The sequence below is a fragment of the Nicrophorus vespilloides genome, unplaced genomic scaffold (assembly GCF_001412225.1).
Source record: "Nicrophorus vespilloides isolate i.1.1-1 unplaced genomic scaffold, Nicve_v1.0, whole genome shotgun sequence".
In the NCBI taxonomy this organism is placed as follows: domain Eukaryota; kingdom Metazoa; phylum Arthropoda; class Insecta; order Coleoptera; family Silphidae; genus Nicrophorus; species Nicrophorus vespilloides.
In genome coordinates, this window is record NW_017100092.1 from 503,221 (window position 1) to 511,406 (window position 8,186).

Genomic DNA, 8,186 nt, shown 5'->3' on the forward strand with positions numbered 1-8,186 from the left:
GCAAATTATTTTCTGTATATAATTTGTCTACCTTTCCTTAACAACTTATTCATCATTACCATTTTTAAAATAATATTTTTGTTGTCTAACAACTCAAAAGCTTAAAATTGAAAAGCGCTATGAAATGTGAATGATTTTTGTTTAAACGCAATGGTTTAAAGTAGGATTTATCGGTTTTGGAAAACCGGAAATTTATAAAAAAATCAACTAAAAAACTAGTATATTCCATGGAACGCGCCGTGTAGAACCAATAAAATGACACAAAATACAAATACTCAACTACTCTTCGCCAAAAGCGCCCAGTTCTTCATTAGGAAGAAATTTTGCAAGAAGGAAAAAAAAGTCTGGTACTTGTAATAAATGCGACGTTTTTAGAAAACGAGAGAATATTGTCTATTTCTTTATATTTTCTATCTAAAACAAGGACCTATTTGAGCAATAGATTTATAGACATTCCTTTTTAAAATCATATTCTCTAATTATAAATGATTCTGTTATAGTTTTATGTAATAATATAGAAGTTTTGTCTCGTTAGATTATATTTTGTTATTATTTTAAATTTTGTATAAATAAAAAGAAAATAAGTTATAAAAATCATTATATCTCTATTTTTGGGAAAAATTCGAAAAACCGGTTTAAATTGGTTTTATAGACAAGTTGAAATTTAAAAACCGTTTTTTAAGTCGGTTTTTGTATGAATTTTTAATTATATCATTTACTATTTATTATTAGTAAACATTCAGAAAATTATCCTGAAATTTAAAATCATAGAAAAGCGACTAATTCAAATTTTCTGCTTAAGATAGGGCCTTCTTATTTTCAGAAAAAATGTAGAAAACAATGTGTCCTGGTTATATAAAATTTCAAAATATAACATGGTTGTTGTTGTTTTGAAATCATATTATAAAAAATTAGATTTCCCTCTTTCACGACAGCAGGAAGTATTATTTGGAAAGAAGAATATATGAAAAAAAAAAGAAGATTATGTCTGTTTTTTAATTTTGAATTGATTGCAAGGCGAAATAGCAGAAGTGGAAATGAAATTACCCAGCAGAAAGTTTGGTGCGAAATATAATTACTTTTTAATCAGGTAGTTAGCGCTGATGAAAAGGTGAAACGCGGCGGAAAAATTAACCTACGCCGAAAGGTGACGCAGAGGGAATTTTCTGCCACAGGAAAATGCACCGGAAAATTTGCTGATTATAAATATATATACTTAACAATATTACTGCGGGCAAAATTCGAACACAGTTCGATGGTATTTTTCACGCGAAAAAGAATATGAAATTGAAGAAGGAACTCCTTCATTTTATGCAAACGCGTCGAAAAGGGAATGGAAAAAAATGTTGAGGCAAATTGGGCTTAATTGAAATAAGATGATTACATTCGGCGATCAGACGTGATGTAGATAGCAATCAAAAAGGCAGAGAACGGAGGAATGGGTAGTTCGTAATAGAACTACTTAACGCCAGAATCAATTAGGGTTTGAAATACGTGCGACAAATTGAAATATATTTCAATTATGTTTATTTGGGATCCCTCTCAAAGGCACAGGAATAATAAGAGAAAGTGGCAGACTGCGTTCGGTTTTATAAATACAAAGTGATTAGTTAATGTTCTTTCAATTACAAAATTGATTATAAAACTGCAAAAAAAAGCAAACTACAATAATACCTCGCACAATACGGATTTTCTATAGTCCGGTTTCAAATTTCACAACTAAACTTTAATTGAGCAAAATAAAAATAAATTCTAAAAAATTAGTAAACAAAATTAATTTTTATACATAAATGATCAGATTTTTTTCCTTCACACAATGAAGTCTTGTTTTGTTTAGTTTTTTGTAGGTATTTAATTCCTCAATTAGTCTGGTTTCAAACAGAGATATTGGCGGAACCAATAAAGTTAGTATAAATAATTTTATTACCAAACAAAATTACCAATTAAAACTATTACTAATCAACATTTCTTAAATTAAATGCTATATGTAACAGAAAATGATTACTCTATTCCATTATTGTTGCATAGCTTAAATTAATTAGAACTTTATATTTTCAATGTTTTAATAAAGAAAACTATAAGATTTTTTAAATAAATGATCACTAAAATATGATTTGTGATATATATGATCCTAATTTTAACAAATTTTTGTATATTTATATTTAGTAATTGAGTTAAATTTATATTTATTAGTCATTGTTATGTAAATTATTGTATACAGTCTTACCTCGGTTCACATTACCATAAAGAAGCTTTGATTCGCAATTTAAAATCCTATTTACCTGTAATATAAAAAGCATATGAAAAACCATTGTTTTACAAGGACTCATTTACTGATTGGTTTGTTAAACACTTTTGTCTACAATTTCCCTACAACCATTGAATCTGGGCGTAATAACATCTTTATAGATTATTCGGGCGTAATAACAGTATTATATATGTTGAATATTAAGAAATTATCTAGAAAAAATTATACCAAATATTTAAAAACATTGATATTTGTGGAGCAAAATATGGCGTACTGGTAGGGTTTGTCGGTTTTTAGAGGAAATTTATGTTTATATTTAAAATATAAAAATTAATTATTTTAATAATTTGATTAAAAGAAAAGTTGAAAACTGAAATTAGTTGTAAGGTTTTTGAAAAGGTTCTTATTTAATTTACAAAATCCGCAGAACGTGTAGACCAGTGATTCCCAAAGTGGTCTATATCGACCTCCAGGGGTCTATGACAACCAGGGGTCTACGTCAGTGGTCGCAATACATTTTGAACTTTAAACTTAGAACTTTAAACCACTCCTCGCGAACACACCATTCACACACGAATAAAGTAACCACACTGATTTTTTTTTGTTCTTATTGTTATGAAAATTAAATGCTTCACTCACAAATGCGAATGTGAGACAAATACGTTTATTCGTTTCCTGAATTATGAAAAGGAAAGTGCTAAGAAAATATAAACTAGTAGTTTATCACACAAATTATAGCGAATCAGTGTTATTCTCAGTTGTTTGAGAAAAGTAAGTACATTATTTTTATTAAATTTTAGTTTTATACTCGTAGCTAGTAGCAAAGATAAATAAATTACGCCAATCATGACTTCAGTTATTAGTAGTTTAATATTCAAACATACTTCTACATACTTCTCTATATTAAAATTAAAATTTTGTTTATTGCTAAAGTGGAACCAGTGAATTTTTACACATGACAGTCGAATATATAATATTTTATTTTAACATTTTTTTGTCATGTTACTTTCAAATTTCCTTAAAGTTCCATCATATGAAAACTTTAAGTAACATTCATAACATTCCCCTTCTCATATTCATTTATAATGGCTGTACGCCTATGCCTGCCATAAAATCTAAGACCATACGATTTAAATATGACTTTGATTTTTTAATATACAGCTGCTGGACTTTATGTCTTATTTAAATAGATTAATTTCGGCCACAGATGACTGATGCCATGTCCGAATCTAAAAAGAAATGTAGACAGTACAGTGTTGATTATTTGCCTTTTAACAAAGTTTTGGGCAATGACGCTATGAAACCATCTGAGCTGCAGGATCATCTGAGAAGATGTCACCCTCATAAAACAGATAAAGAAGATTTGAAATACTTTCAAACACTCAAAGATAAACACTCAGAAGAAACCCACGCTGGACAGAATGTTCGCTTCGACGTCAGAAAGAAACGATGATGGTTTGCGGGCGTCTTACAATATCTCGCTACTTATAGCAAAATCCGGAAAATCGCATACTATCGGAGATCGGAGAGAAGTTAAGAGGTTTTAAAAAGTGTTTTACACAAACCTGCATCTGATATCATTAAAAGAATTTCCAGTTAGCATTTCACTGGATAAAAGCGCATGTCGGGAATGAAGGTAACGAGAGGGCAGACCAACTGGCTAGATCTACATCTGGCGCAGATGAATCCGACACGCAAGCGACCAGTCTTCCTACCACTAACTACGCCAAGTACTCCATGGGAACCCTCAAGTCGCTAATATCTCGGGACTCTGCCGAAACTTGGCGAAGAGAAGGTGGAGCAGCTCACCAGGCGGTACAACTGATCACGCGGGGCATGGCAAATTCGGACACTACCGAAAGCGAAGACACAGTCCAGCATTGCTGGTTCCGCTGCCCTTTGCACACCACCTGGAGAAGCAGCGCAGAGAGGAATGACTCTACAAGGCTTACCATGGCCACAGAGAGATGAAGATATTTTAGAGATGCTCGTAGTATATGTTTATTGGAGTATAATTCATGGCTAGTTACAATATGTGTGTGATACACAGGATGGATACATATGTTACAAAAGTTTCTTACAGTATAATGGGTCCGAGGCCCAAGGGCCAATACAGAGAATACACACGAGATAATACAGAGAAACTTACATGTTATTAAGACACAGGAGTAGCGGAAGCGAAGACAGGAAATAAGAGAGTAAAGAGAAAAGAGAAAAAAGAGCGGGTACAGAAATGTTGTCGCTTATATACCCTAACCAGGTAGATCCCTTATCAGACCTTCCCGGAATACCAGCTGCGGGCTGGAGTGGGGCGCACCGTACCGGGCTTGTAGGTGACGTCATAGCTAGTGATTTGATCCGTGGAGCGAATGCATTCGGAAGCGTCGTCGAATTGAACTCCGGATGATGCCTAGCTTGTCGAATGGTAAGGGTGAAACGCTTGATTTCGGTGCACAGAGTGAGCCATATCTAGAAGGATGTCCAGGGGATTCGCCGCTGCTGGACAGTCACATCGGCACGTCTTAATGCCGTATTGGAGTTCTACATTGGTACGGTTGAGGCGGAGAAGGTTGTTGTCTTCCAGTTGTCCAGGGGATTCGCTGCTGATAGACAGTTACATCGGCAAGTCGTAATGCCGTGATGGAGTTCTCCTCAAGAGCAGGGTATGATCCATATGGAGTCGTACCGTGCTACTCGTCTTATCGCTTGTTGATCCAGTTTGTCGATGTTGATATTGTCGAAAATCTTGTGGACGGTGTGTTGCCATGTCGTAAAAGGTTGTTACTACTTAAGCGTTCTCCATTTTGTTTTCGAATTCGATTACGTTGGGGTCACCACTTTAAAGATGCCCGTAGTATATGTTTATTGGAGTATAATTCATGGCTAGTTACAATATGTGTGTGATACACAGGATACATATATTACAAAAGTTTCTTACAGTATAATGGGTCTGAGGAACAAGGGCCAATACAGAGAATACACACGAGATAATACAGAGAAACTTACATGTTATTAAGACACAAGAGTAGCGGAAGCGACAGGAAATTAGAAAGTAAAGAGAAAAGAGAGCGGGTTGTCGCTTATATACCCTAACCAGGTAGAGCCCCTATCAGACCTTCCCGGAATACCAGCTGCGGGCTGGAATGGGGCTTGTAGGTGACGTCATATTAGCGGGCTGGAGTGAGCACCACAATATCATCGAAATTGCAGAGGTGGTGTGCCGAATGCTGAAGGCCAAACGCCTTGAGAAACTGGATCACGACGTGCAATACAAGCGCAAATGTACCGCCAGCATTACATCATAAGGGATGTAATTATTATGTGGCATTTTATTTATATTTTATTTTTTCTACTCTATTTCATCATTATTATCGGTATTAATTATTATTCCATATATTTTATTTTATTATATTTTATTAAGTTCTGTTATTTTTTTTATATTTTTTACACTTTTATATTTTAATTATTTTATGTATGTGCTATGCTTATGCGGCTCAATAAATAAGTTGTTGTGTGAAGAAAATGACAAACACTTTCATCAATTACACCTTCACACTGAAGTACGCTGGCTGTCGAAATGCTTATGTTTGACAAGATTTTTTGCATTTTTTGAGACTATTTTAGAATTTCTGGATACTAAAGATAAAATTTTAAAAGACAATTTAATGAAGTGGAAAACAGATATCGTCTATTTAACAGATTTGTTTACAAAATTTAATATGGTTCAATTGCAGTTACAAGGCGACAGTTTCTTGCCAGAGTTAAACTAATGAAGCAAAATATTGGACGGGGCGAATTTTCCCAGTTCCCCAATTTGTCACAGACAAGGAAGACGACGTTTCAACCTATGTTCAACATTTAAATGCCCTCTATTCAGATTTTGAAACTAGGTTTGTGGATGTTTTGACTATGGTAATACCACCGTGGATAATTAACCCATATGGTGACATAGAAGAAACGAATGTCATAATACAAGAGGAACTGACTGAACTAAGTACAAACGAAGAACTTAAGGTTCAGTTTAAAAACGGATATCAGCAATTCTGGCTGCAAAACAACATACCCATTCCATTACTTATCCCGTATTATGGAATGAAGAAATTTTTAATTTCCTTTAGATCGTCATACCTAGTGGAAAGTTACCAATCTCCTAACGAAATAAGGAAACAGACTGGACATCATTAGCCGAGGAGATTTAAGATTAAACTTACAAAATTGACGCCAAATGTTGATAATTTATTATTAAAGCATCAGATTCAACCTTCTCAGTAAACGCTTCCCTGAGGGACTCCAGAGCTGATCGGTCGTATAGTAGTCATTTCGTCATTGTGTTTGACCTGGAAGTGCCCAGTCAAGTACGATTTGAAAATGACGTAATATTCATGTGGGATAATATAAATAAATTTAAATTTTCAGTATCTTGGCGTGGCTGGCTAGTCGTTGAACTAAAGCCCCTTTGAGTTTGCAATTAAGACTGATCTTAGAGAACTGCGATGAGGCGAATTTCTTCCTGATCGCTTGCAGTTTAGACGTCTCAGCCCTAACGAGGGCCGCCGACAACTCGGCCATCGTATCTTTGATGTCTGTATAATTGTATGTAGAGCAGTGAACCAGCGCTTCGCTCCAGACTTGTTCCGGTTCCAATTCATTTAAAATGCTGATGGACAGGCAGCAAGCGGCAGCCGCTTGCAGTGATGGCTTCACGTGACAAATTCCATATTCAAAAAGGGCCAGCTCCAATAAGTATTCGCCTAGCGTGTGCTGCGGTGTGTTTGCCTTTGTTATTATATTAAATTGATTCAAAAATTCCAAAGACAGTGGTAGGAAATAAATGCACCATAGTGACGACACAATATTTTTTACCATGGAGTAAATTTCCGTGTCACTAAACGAATTGTCGCAAATGTTAACAAACTCAGATACATCTATCCTTTTACTTTCATCGTTTGTATTTACACCATTAGACATAGCTAAATACATAGCTGCCGTGCCCACCAACTGTAAAGTCTCGTGGTCGATGTTCTTATCTTCTTGCAAATATCTGTCCACAAAGGCCACAGACCGATGGAATGTTAGGGGTAAAAACTTGAAATCCAGATGAACTTCGGACATCCAGTTTATCAGGGTCGAACGCATTTTCGGCGTCGATTTGTGGTCATAATCTAAGAAACCATCTCGAATTGAGTATTTGATCTCCGGGTACATATTGAACTCCATATTGTCTCTAATGCGCTTAGCCTCAATCATTAGATCATGTTGGGATTTGTCATCGTCAATTACTATGAATTGTTCAACTTTGCAAGTATTGATTTCCCTAATAACCGGAAACAAATTGCAGTTCCTGGGCTGCTCCTTCTCCTTGGACAATATTGCAGGCTTCTCCACCATAATTTCTTGCACACTTTTCGAAGGGTTACTTTGAACGATTATCTTTTTCAAAGCCACATTATGATTCGATTGCTGGTCTTCTGAAGCCCGTCTTTTCAAACGGTTACTTTCTCTGTTTGTATTGGTCTGTAAAGTATATATTCTTGAATGTCTCTCCTCCATCTAAATAGAAAAAAATATATAAATATGAATATTAAATTCTATGGAATTTGGCACGTGATAAAGTTTTTATAAAAACTTTGCACGCCACTGTATTAGTATTAGCGTTTAAGTTTGTAATTGACGTAAGATGTTTGACGGTTCACACAGTCCATAGGGGTCCACGAATAATTTTCTCGCATCAGACAAACCTATTATCCTGTTCAAATTGTCTACATCTGGTGATTACTATTCTTTTTATTACTACTACACGATATGTTTTCTCACTTTTGAGCTGCTGCTGTCTTACCTGTTTTTCTGCTGGAAGAATTTCTTTTTCTTTCATGTTTACCTCCATTTGTGATATTATCTCGTTGATACGTATTACTTCACTTTTGATAACTATTGGTGT

At 34.9% G+C, this 8,186-nt stretch overlaps 1 protein-coding gene and 1 pseudogene across 1 annotated transcript in view; one reads left to right on the plus strand and one right to left on the minus strand.

Annotated features, from left to right (window-relative positions):
• LOC108567628 (nucleoside diphosphate kinase 7) overlaps nucleotides 1-2,252 on the minus strand; it is a 57,417-nt gene extending 55,165 nt beyond the window's left edge. The window contains exon 1 of the mRNA XM_017928215.1: nucleotides 2,228-2,252. The gene's annotated coding sequence lies outside the window, so the exon portion shown is untranslated. The remainder of the gene's footprint in view (nucleotides 1-2,227) is intronic.
• Nucleotides 2,253-3,455: 1,203 nt separating this feature from the next.
• Nucleotides 3,456-6,520, plus strand: LOC108567617 (annotated as a pseudogene).
• Nucleotides 6,521-8,186: the final 1,666 nt, after the last annotated feature.